General features: G+C 44.9%; 1 pseudogene; it reads left to right on the top strand.

The window, feature by feature from the left end:
- Positions 1–9074: 9074 nt before the first annotated feature.
- LOC139037779 (X-ray repair cross-complementing protein 6 pseudogene) lies at positions 9075–11147 on the top strand (annotated as a pseudogene).
- The last annotated feature ends 351 nt before the right edge of the window (positions 11148–11498 follow it).

The raw sequence follows: 11498 nt of genomic DNA, 5'->3' as shown, positions 1-11498 counted from the left end.
TTGAACTGTGGTGTTGGAGAAGACTCTTGAGCGTCCCTTGGACTGAAAGGAAATCCAACCAGTCAATCCTAAAGGAAATGAACCCTGAATATTCATTGGAAGGACTGATGCTGAAGCTGAAACTCCAATACTTTGGCCACCTGATTGGAAGAACTGACTCTTTGGAAAAGACCCTGATGCTGGGAAAGATGGAAGGCAGGAGGAGAAGGGGACGACAGAGGATGAGATGGTTGGATGGCATCACCAACTGGATGGACATGAGTTTGAGTAAGCTCCGGGAATTGGTAATGGACAGGGAGGCCTGGCATGCTGAAGTCCATGGGGTTGCAGAGTTGGACATGACTGAGTGACTGAACTGTACTGTACTGAAGTAGTATTAATAGTTGCAGCAAATGAGAAGCTGATCAAAAAACTTGAAAAGCTGATGAATTAAAGTATAGGGACTTTGAAAACCTCCAGCATATTCTGTTTTCTCCCCCCTAACTTTTTATTTTGTAGTATTTTATTTTGGAGGACAGCTGGTTAACAAACAATGTTGTGATAGTTTCAGGTGAACATCAAAGGGACTCAGCCATACCTATACTGGTATCCATTCTCCCCCATACTCCCCTCCTATCCAGCTCCATCTTATTCTTGGAAATCTAAAGGTACATGCCTGCACAGAACTGAGAACGTCCTGATCTCTCACCTACAATAACCTTGAGGCTTTGCACAACTCAGAAAGGAAAATTAAGGCAGAATTGTAAACTGTCTTCCGGAACATTGAAGAAAAACATGCCCCATTGTGTACACAAAGCCCTGAAGCAAAGGCTAGGAGATGTAATGGTTCAAGGCACTTAAGAAAATCTCAGACCATTCATTAACCAATATTCAGAAAATATTAATATGAATATTCAGAAAATATAGCCCAAGGATTCTATATTTAGGAAAATTGTACTTCAAAAAAAAATGTAGAAGCAATTAAGACATTGCAAGATAAACAAAAAATTAGGAGAATGCATTTGTCAGCAAACCTGCTCTACAAGAAATTTAAAGAGGGTCTATTAGATTGAAATGAAAGAACACTTTTAAAGTTCTCAATAAGTTTAAGATAACTGAAATCACGAGAAGTGTGCCCCCCAAACATAGTGGAATTAAATTAGAAGTGGTAACAGAAATAAGTCTGGGAAATTCACAAATATGTGGAAATTAGGTAACTCACTTCTAAATAACCTATGGGTCAAAAAAATTTTTTTTAAATAAGGAAAAGTTAGAAAATAATTTGAAATGAGTGAAAATAAAAAATAAAACATACCCAAAACATATCAAACAGGATGCAGGTAGAGCTGTGCCTAGATTAAAATTTATACCAGTAAATGCCTTCATTAAAAAAAAAATCTCGAATCAGTAACCTAAACTTTCACTAAAAAGAGATGAGCAAACTAAACCCAAAGCAAGCAGAAAGTAGTATGTAATGGAGCTTAAAAGAGAAATAAACGAGAGAGTGAATAGGGAAAATGATAGAGAAAATCAATGCAAATAGGCTCTTTGAAAAGGCAGAAAAAACTGACAAACTTTCAGTTAGACTGACCAGAGAAAATCAACTCAAATTACTAAATCAGGAACAAGAGGTGACATTATTTCTGACCTTTCAGAAATAAAAAGAGTTCTAAGAGAATATTGTGAACAATCATAATAGATTGTCGCATAGATAACTAAATTAAACAGAAAAATTCTCAGAAAGACAAATATAACAGTTATCTACAAAATGCTGCTATATTTATTTGCCCGTCCATAAGCACATATGTTCAAAGACTAACTGAAAATTAAGGAAGGAGATAGAACATTTTGAATATTGTTAAGTGAGCCTGTCATACGCCTCCTTTTTTTTTTTTTTTAACCTTGCTGGATCTTCACTGCTTTGCTCCGGCTTTCCTAGTTGCAGTGCACAGGCTTCTCTTTGCACGGCTTCTCCCGTGGTGGAGCGCAGGCTCTAGGCATGCAGGCTTCAGTAGCTGTGGTGCACAGGCCTAGGCGCTCCACAGCATGTGGAATCTTGCCAGACCAGGAATCGAACCTGTGTCCCCTGCCAGGCTGATTCTTATCCACTGAGCTACAAGGGAAGTCCCTAGATGCCTTCCTTTCTTTCATTTTGTTCTTAGGTTCCCCTCTGAAGGTACAAGTGTTAGTCACTCAGTTGTGTCTGACTCTTTGCAACCCCATGGACTGTAACCTGCCAGGCTCCTCTGGCCATGGAATTCTCCAGGTAAGAATACTGGAGTGGCTTGCCTTTCCCTACTCCAAGGGATCTTCCCAACCCAGGGATTGAACCCAGGTCTCCTGCATTGCAGGCAGATTCTTTATCATCTGAGCCACTAGGGAAACCCCTAAAGGTACAAGTGATTATCTAAATAGGATTAATGAAGGACAGTTGAAGAACCTTGCCTCTTCTTTTAAATGTCCTCAGAAGAGCCCCTCATTAAATAAATGAATGAATGTACTACTTGCTTCGCAAAAGCAGTGCAACCCACAAGCTTGAGGGAATGGAAGACATTTTACCAGGGTGAACTATGACATCACATAATAGGCTCTGCTAACACAAGGTATAATCATTGGATGACCTAGTATTAGGAATGCACTTAAGAACTTACAAATTGCAGGCTGCACCAGCAGCAAAGCCTTATATACACCCCTGTTTGTGGGCATTTAGCAACCATTTATAAATCTATGTATTTATGAAGTTTATAGAATGTCATAGTTGCTTACTCCAGTAGGATAGAGAAAGGTTTATAAGTGTTTTGGTAAATATCCAACCTCACAATTTCTCACCATCTGGTAACCTATCTGTTTCATATACTGGTGTTAAATTTTCAGATGGTTGTAAGGCAAAGTTTCCATTGATCCGTTTAGAAATATTTATTAGAGAATCATGGGCTGCCCAGGTGGCTCAGCGGTAAAGAATCCTCCTGCCAATGAAGAAGACACAAGAGATATGGGTTTGATCCCTGGGTTGGGAAGATCCCCTGGAGTAGGCAATGGCAACCCACTCCAGTATTTTTGCCTGGAGAATCACATGGACAGAGGAGCCTGGCAGGCTACGGTCCATAGGATTGCCAGAGTTGGACGTGACTGAAGCAACTTACGCACGCACGAGCCTAGAGAGATCTCTTCTCCCCACAAGCCACCAGGGGTTTTCAGATTGAATGAAGTCAAGTAGAAGTTCACCCTGGGGTGTGTGCCTCCGGGCTGTCTACCATCCACCTGGTGTCAGGCAGGCAGAGCTGTTGCCACATGCCCCAGGGAGCCCAGCAAAGTGCTGCCCTTGTTCCACCAGGTGTCGAGCTCTGTGCTCCCTTGATGTGCTCCTAACTCCCCAAACCAAACCAGGAAGGCTTTGCAGACCTGGAAACCTAGGTTTCACTTAAGTTTCTAAGATTTATTTTTCTACCATTGAAGTAGAAAAGTGCATTAAAGTGAAGTCAGACAAGTGCATTAAAGAGAAGTTCTAAAATAGAGTTTTTTACAAATTTTTTTGTTTGTTTGTTATTTACTCAGTCATGTCCAATTCTTTGCAACCTCCTAGACTGTAGGCCACTGGGCTCCTCTGTCCTTGGAATTCTCCAGGCAAGAATACTGGAGTGGGTTGCCATTTGTTCTTCCAGAGGATCTTCCCAACCCAGGGGTGGAACCCAGGTTTCCTGCACTGCAAGCAGATTCTTAACCATCTGAGCCACCAGGGAAGCCCATAAAAATTTAAAAGTTCATAGTGACATAAAGTTAAATCCAGAAAATTCACTCAGACAAGGCCTTCCCTGACAATCCAGTGGTTAAGACTCCAAGCTTTCAATGCAGGGAACGTGGGTTCGATTTCTGGTTGGGGACCTAAGGTCCCACATACCACACAGCATGGCCAAAAAAAAAAAAGAAAATTTACTCAGAGTAGTACCAACCATGAAAACAATTACTATGAACAACTATGTGATTTCCGTTAAGGTCCTTTCTCAGACATACTCAGGTTGGGTCAAGGTGAATGTGCGTCTTGTAGAATTTTAGTTAAGTTATGATTCATTCATTCATTCACCACTGTAAGTACACAAATCTCAAAGTCACAGCCCCTACCATCAGGAAGTTCCCTTGTCTAGGAAAGGGGGTTTTAAGCTTCTTTAGAAACGTCTTTAAATCTCAGTGGAATTCTAATGTGCATATAGTCCACACAGAAATCCAGATAAGTGATGCTTTCATCATGGAACCTAATTCTATAATTTCAAACTGGTCATATCTGTTCTGAAATACTTGTGGCTTCCCAGGTGGCACTACTGGTAAAGAGCACGCCTGACGATGCAGGAGACACAAGGGTTGCAGGTTTGACCCCTGGATGGGCAAGATGTCCTGGAGGAAAGCATGGCAGCCCACTCCAGTATTCTTGCCTGGAGAATCCCATGGACAGAGGAGCCTGGTGGGCTACAGTCCACAGGGTCGCGCAGAGTCCAACACAGCTGAGACGACTTAGCAGGCAAGCACGTTGTGAAATACTAGTTTGTTCTCCTATCTGTGACCACATCTCACATCCCTCCCCCACACAAGCAGGTCCAGGGCTTGGCTTTTCTTGGCCTTGGGAAGTTTGCAGAGCAGACAACAGAAGCTGTCCTAAGGCTCTTCATGTTTTGAGGGGGTCCTCTGAGGAGCTGTGGGCTTGTTATAAATGTGAGCCCATGGGTCCCACCAGGTCCCTGGAATCAGAACCTGTGCGGGTGAAGCCCAGGGAAATCTTGTAAGAACTTCCTCAGGCGATGAGCACACGTACCAAGGTGAGGGAGCCACTGTGTTAGAGGAAAGGTTACAAAGGGCAGGAGGAGGGAAGAAAGGAGCCAGGCTCCAGGGTGGGACCCAGGAAGATGCTGAGGCCTCAGGCGAGGTGGCCTGGGGTCCCCGGCTCGGCCCAGCCTCCTCCTGCCCCCCACGATAGGCAGGGAAGCAGGGTGTGAATGAACTTCAAGGAACCGCCGGAGGCCTTGACCGTGAAGGTCAGAGTGTCCACAGTGGGCCGCTATCAGAGCCCTGCCTGGGCCCCCAGCCCTGTGTCCTGGACCCCTTTGGAGCCCACGGCATTCCGCAGGGCCGTGTGGTGAAACACCCATCCGGGGACAGAGCCCACAGCCTGACTGAGTGATGGCTGTGACTCACTTTGAGGAATTGCACTTGGGCTCCCGGAGCCAGGGCTCCTGCCTTGAGTCCAACCTGTAGAAGCAGACTCGGGGTTAGAGAGGGCGTGGAGAAGGTGAGGAAGGAGGGCGGGGCAAGGCCACCTGTGATCCTGCTCCTTAACTGGTCTCGGGGTTAGAGAGGGCGTGGAGAAGGTGAGGAAGGAGGGCGGGGCAAGGCCACCTGTGATCCTGCTCCTTAACTGGTCTCGGGGTTAGAGAGGGCGTGGAGAAGGTGAGGAAGGAGGGCGGGGCAAGGCCACCTGTGATCCTGCTCGTTAACTGGTCTCGGGGTTAGAGAGGGCGTGGAGAAGGTGAGGAAGGAGGGCGGGGCAAGGCCACCTGTGATCCTGCTCCTTAACTGGTCTCGGGGTTAGAGAGGGCGTGGAGAAGGTGAGGAAGGAGGGCGGGGCAAGGCCACCTGTGATCCTGCTCGTTAACTGGTCTCGGGGTTAGGAGAGGGCATGGAGAAGGTGAGGAAGGAGGACGGGGCAAGGCCACCTGTGATCCTGCTCGTTAACTGGTCTCGGGGTTAGAGAGGGCGTGGAGAAGGTGAGGAAGGAGGACGGGGCAAGGCCACCTGTGATCCTGCTCGTTAACTGGTCTCAGGGTTAGAGAGGGCGTGGAGAAGGTGAGGAAGGAGGACGGGGCAAGGCCACCTGTGATCCTGCTCATTAACTGGTCTCGGGGTTAGGAGAGGGCATGGAGAAGGTGAGGAAGGAGGACGGGGCAAGGCCACCTGTGATCCTGCTCGTTAACTGGTCTCGGGGTTAGAGAGGGCGTGGAGAAGGTGAGGAAGGAGGACGGGGCAAGGCCACCTGTGATCCTGCTCGTTAACTGGTCCCTCTGTTGCTGCTGTTGTTCAGTCACTAAGTCATGTCTGACTTTTTGGGACCCCATGGACTGCAGTACGCCAGTGCTGGACTGTCCATCACTGTATCAAGAAGTTTGCTCAAACTCATGTCTATTGAGTCAGTGATGCCATCCAACCATCTCATCCTCTGTCACCCGCTTCTCCTCCTGCCCTCAATCTTTCCCGGGATCAGGGTCTTTTCTGATGAGTCTTCACATCAGGTGGCCGAAGTATTGGAGCTTCAATTTCAGCAACAGTCCTTCCAGGAAATATTCAGGATTGATTTCCTTTGTCCAACTCTCACATCTGTACATGACAACTGGAAAAACCATAGGTCACTCTGACCTGGCTCAAAATTTCCCGACCACAGAACTGCCTCAGGGCTTCCCACTAACAAGACAGAATCCTCAAAACAGGGGCCACAGACTCAAATACTTTCATGGTTAGCCAAGGAACAGGTGTGGTGAGGTTCAAAATGTTAAGTTTATTACAATTTGGGAATGCAAAGAAAATGCATGTCTTAAGTTGCTCATCCTGAACCTGATGTCTTGAGCTTTTTTTTTTTTAATCCCTTCAGTTATGTGGAGGTTTATTTGCAGGATAAATATTTAGACATGGAAATGCTGGGTAGGTAAATTTATAATTATTTTTTTTTAACTTTTGACCCCGTCATCCATTTTTTTCCACCCCTCCCCACGCCTGCAATCACAACCTATCTGTTCTCTGTACCTATGAGCACAGGAGAGGTCACACAAAGTAAACTCTTTTCTCTGTCTGCTTTATCTCACTTAGCATAATGAGATAAGGTCCATGTTGCTGCAAATGGAAAGATTTTTTTTTTATGACTAAATGACATTCCATTGTGTGTATACACCACAACTTTGATCTATTCATCCATCAACGGACATCTGATGTCCGTTGGCTATTGTGTTAGGTTGGCTATTGTGAATAGTGCTGCAGTGAACATGGGAGTGCTATATGTTTTCAAATTAGGGTGTTTGTTTTCTTCAGATAAATTTCCAGAAGTGAAATTGCTGGATCATATGGTAGTTCTATTTTGAAATTTTTGAGGAACCGCCATACAAATGTCCACATTAGCTACACCAATTTACATACCCATCAATGGTGCACAGACTTCCCTTTTCTCCACATCCTCTCCAAAACTTATTTGTTGTCTTTTTGGTAATAGCCATCCTAGCAGGTTTGAGGTGATATCTCGCTGTGGTTTTGATGTGTGTTTCCCTGATGATTAGTGATGTTGAGCATGTTTCTCGTGTACATGTTGAGCACCTGTAAGTCTTCTTTGGAAAATGTCTGTTCAGAACTTCTGAATTTTTTTGTAATCAGACTTTTTCTTTTTAATGTTTATTTACTTATTTTTGGCTGAGCTGGGTCTTGGTTGCTGCGAAGCTTTCTCCAGTTGCCAGGAGCAGGGGTTACCCTTCGTTGCCGTGCTCAGGGTTCTGATTGCAGTGGCTTCTCTTGTTGTGGAGCACGGGCTCTGGGGCGCTTGGCCTTCAGAAGCTGGGGCTCCCAGACTCTGGAGCACAGGTCCAGTAGTTGTGGAGCATGGGCTTAATTGCTCCAGGGCGTGTGGAATCTTCCCAGATCAGGGATTGAAGCCATGTCCCCTGCATTCGGCACTGACCACTGGGCAACCAGGGAAGTCCTGTTTTTGTGTTTTGTTTTTCCTATTGAGTTATTTATTTGTTTTAGATATTAACCCTTTATCAAACATATGATTCACAAGTATTTTCTCCCATTTCATAGGTTACTTTTTAGTTTTGTGGATGGTTTCCTTTGCTGTGTGAAAGTCTTTTAGTTTGATGTAATCCCACTGTTTATTTTTGCTTTTGTTGCTTTTATTTTTGGTATCAGATTTTTAAAAAACTCACCAAGACCTATGTAAAGGAGCTTACTACTTGTGTTTTCTTCTGGGATTTTTATGGTTTCAGGTCTTACATTGTGTAAGTCTTTATCTTGAATTCATTTTTGTGTATGGTATAAGGCAGTGGTCCAGTTTTACTCTTTTCCAGTGTCTGTTACAGTCTTTTCCAGTGACAGTCCAGTTTTCCCAACACCTTTTTTGAAGAGACTGTCCTTTCTCCATTGTATATTCTTGCCTTCTTTGTTGTAGATTAATTGACCATAAGTGTGTGGGTTTATTTCTGGGCTCTCTATTCTGTTCTATTGATCTACATTTTTTTGCCAATATCATATCATTAGTATATCTTTGTGATATAGCCTGAAGTTGGGAAGCATGATACTTTCAACTTTGTTCTTCTTTTTCAAGATTGCTTTGGCAATCTTGTCTTTTGTGGTTCCATACAAATTTTAGAATTATTCATTGTAGTTCTGTGAAAATTGTCATTTGTATTTTAATAGAGATTGCATTGACTCTGTTGACTGCCTTGGGTAGTATGGACATCTTAGCAATATTAATTCTTCCAGTCCTTGAGGTTCCCCAGTGGCTCAGTGGTAAAGAATCTGCGGGCCAGTACAGGAGACCTGGATTTGATCCCTAGGCCTGGAAGATCCCCTGGAGAAGGAAATGGCCCAACTCCAGTATTCTTGCCTGGGAAATCCCATGGACTGCAGTCCATAGGATTGCAAAGAGGCAGACACAACTTAGGAACCGAACAACAACAAGCAACAACAATCCTTGAGCATGAGATATCTTCCCCCCTCCCCAAAAAAAAGAACCATATCTCATGCTCAAGGCCAGAATCACCCTGATATCAAAACCACACAAGGACTCCACAAGAAAAGAAAATTAAAGGCCAATATCCCTGATGAACACAGATGCAAAACTCCTCAATAAATATTTGCAAACAAAGTTCAACAATGCATTAAAGGAGCATACACAATGATCAAGTGGTGTTTTTTCTGGGGATGCAAGGCTGGTTTAATATCCACAAAGCAGTCAATATGATACACCACACTAACAAAGTGAAGGGTAAAAATCAGATAATCAGCTAAATAGATGCAGAAAAAGCTTTTGATAAAATTTAACATTTATGTTAAAAAATCTCAACAGGATCGCTTCTTTGAGGTCAACGTAGTGAGCAGTAACAACATGTCAGGGTGGGAATCTTACTACAAAAATCAGGGTGATGAGGAAGAAGAAGAACAAGAAGAGGGCCTTGAAGCAGGTGGAGATTATTCATATTCAGGAAGAGATAGTTTGATTTTCTTGGTTGATGCTTCCAGAGCCATGTTTGAATCTCAGGATGAATATGAGTTGACTCCTTTTGACATGAGCATCCAGTGTATCCGGAGCGTATACACCAATAAGATCATAAGCAGTGATCGAGATCTCTTGGCAGTGGTGTTCTATGGTACCAAGAAGGACAAAAATTCAGTGAATTTCAAAAATATTTACGTCTTACAGGAATTAGATAATCCAGGTGCTAAACGAGTGCAGGAGCTTGACAAGTTTAAGGGGCAGGAGGGGAAGAAATATTTCCAAGACCAAATTGGCCATGGATCTGATTACTCTTTAAGTGAAGTGCTATGGGTCTGTGCCAACCTCTTCAGCGACGTCCAGTTCAAGATGAGCCATAAGAGGATCATGCTTTTCACCAATGAAGATGACCCCCATGGTGATGACAGTGCCAAAGCCAGCCGGGCCAGGACCAAGGCTGGGGATCTCCGGGACACAGGTATCTTCCTTGACTTGATGCACCTAAAGAAACGTGGAGGCTTCGACATCTCCTTGTTTTACAGAGATATTATCAGCGTAGCAGAGGATGAGGACATAGGGATTCACTTTGAGGAGTCTAGCAAGCTTGAAAACCTGTTGAGGAAGGTCCGCGCCAAGGAGACCAGGAAGCGTGTGCTCTATAGGTTGAAGCTTAAACTCAACAAAGATGTAGCGCTCACTGTTGGCATTTATAATATGGTCCAGAAGGCTTACAGACCTTCTCCAGTGAGGCTTTATCGTGAAACCAATGAACCAGTGAAAACCAAGACCCGGACATTTAATGTAAATACAGGCAGTTTGCTTTTGCCTAGTGACACCAAGAGGTCTCAGATCTATGGGTGTCGCCAGATTGTATTAGAGAAAGAGGAAACAGAAGAGCTTAAGCGGTTTGATGACCCAGGTTTGATTCTCGTCGGTTTCAAGCCCTTGATGATGCTGAAGAAGCACCATTACCTGAGGCCCTCGCTATTCGTGTACCCCGAGGAGTCCCTGATAAATGGGAGCTCAACCCTGTTCAGTGTTCTGCTCACCAAGTGCCTGGAGAAGGAGGTCATGGCCGTGTGCAGATACACGCCACGCCAGAACGTCCCGCCTTGTTTTGTGGCCTTGGTGCCACAGGAAGAGGAGCTGGATGACCAGAAAATTCAGGTGGCTCCCCCAGGCTTCCAGCTCGTCTTCTTGCCCTATGCTGATGACAAACGGAAGGTGCCCTTTACCGAAAAAGTCATGGCCAACCCAGAGCAGGTAGACAAGATGAAGGCTATTGTTCAGAAGCTCCGCTTCAAGTACAGATGTGACAGCTTTGAGAACCCAGTCTTGCAACAGCACTTCAGGAACATGGAAGCCTTGGCGCTGGATTTGATGGAGCCTGAGCAAGCAGTGGACCTGACATTGCCCAAGACTGAAGTGATGGATAAAAGACTGGGCTCCCTCGTGGATGAGTTTAAGGAACTTGTCTACCCACCAGATTATAATCCCGAGGGAAAAGTAACCAAGCGAAAACAAGATGATGAAAGTTCTGGAAGCAAAAGGCCCAAGGTGGAGTTGTCCGAAGAGGAGCTGAAGGCCCACGTCAGCAAGGGCACGCTGGGTAAGCTCACCGTGCCCGCACTGAAGGAAGCCTGCAGGATGTGCGGGCTGAAGGGTGGGCTGAAGAAGCAGGAGCTGCTGGATGTCCTCACCAAGCACTTCCAGAAGGCCTGACCGGAGAGCATACAGCCAGACCCCCTTCCACAGTGTAGCCAGGCTGCCCGGTTTTGTTTTTATCAAGTCAAAACCTTTCTTCTCCTGATCCAGAAGAGTCTGCGTGACAGAAGTCAAGGACTTTCTGTTGCCATGGAGACAGTGTTGCCCTCTCACTTTACTGTGCCTTACTCTACTGTCTGAATAAAGAGCCTAACTTTGTACTATATATTGTTCTATAGTGTAAAAGAAAAAAGATGTCTCCTTTGCATCCAAAAAAAAAAAAAAAAAAAAAAATCTCAACAAAACAGGCATAGAGAGAACATACCTCGACATATTAAAGGCCCTTCCCTGGTGGCTCAGTTGGTAAAGAGTCTGCCTGCAATTCAGGAGACCTGGGTTTGATCCCTGGGTAGGGAAGATCCCCTGGAGAAGGAAATGGCAACACACTCCAGTACTGTTGCCTGGAGAATTTCATGGACAGAGGATTGGGGCAGGCTGCAGTCCGTGGGATTGCAGAGTCAGACATGACTGTGCGACTAACTTTTTCTTTCACGCTAAGCCCTAGCTAACACCATAC

This window comes from Odocoileus virginianus, chromosome 2 (genome assembly GCF_023699985.2).
Source record: "Odocoileus virginianus isolate 20LAN1187 ecotype Illinois chromosome 2, Ovbor_1.2, whole genome shotgun sequence".
Classification (NCBI taxonomy): Eukaryota; Metazoa; Chordata; class Mammalia; order Artiodactyla; family Cervidae; genus Odocoileus; species Odocoileus virginianus.
The sequence above is the reverse complement of the archived record's forward strand: the minus strand, read 5'-3'. Positions and strand labels throughout refer to the sequence as shown.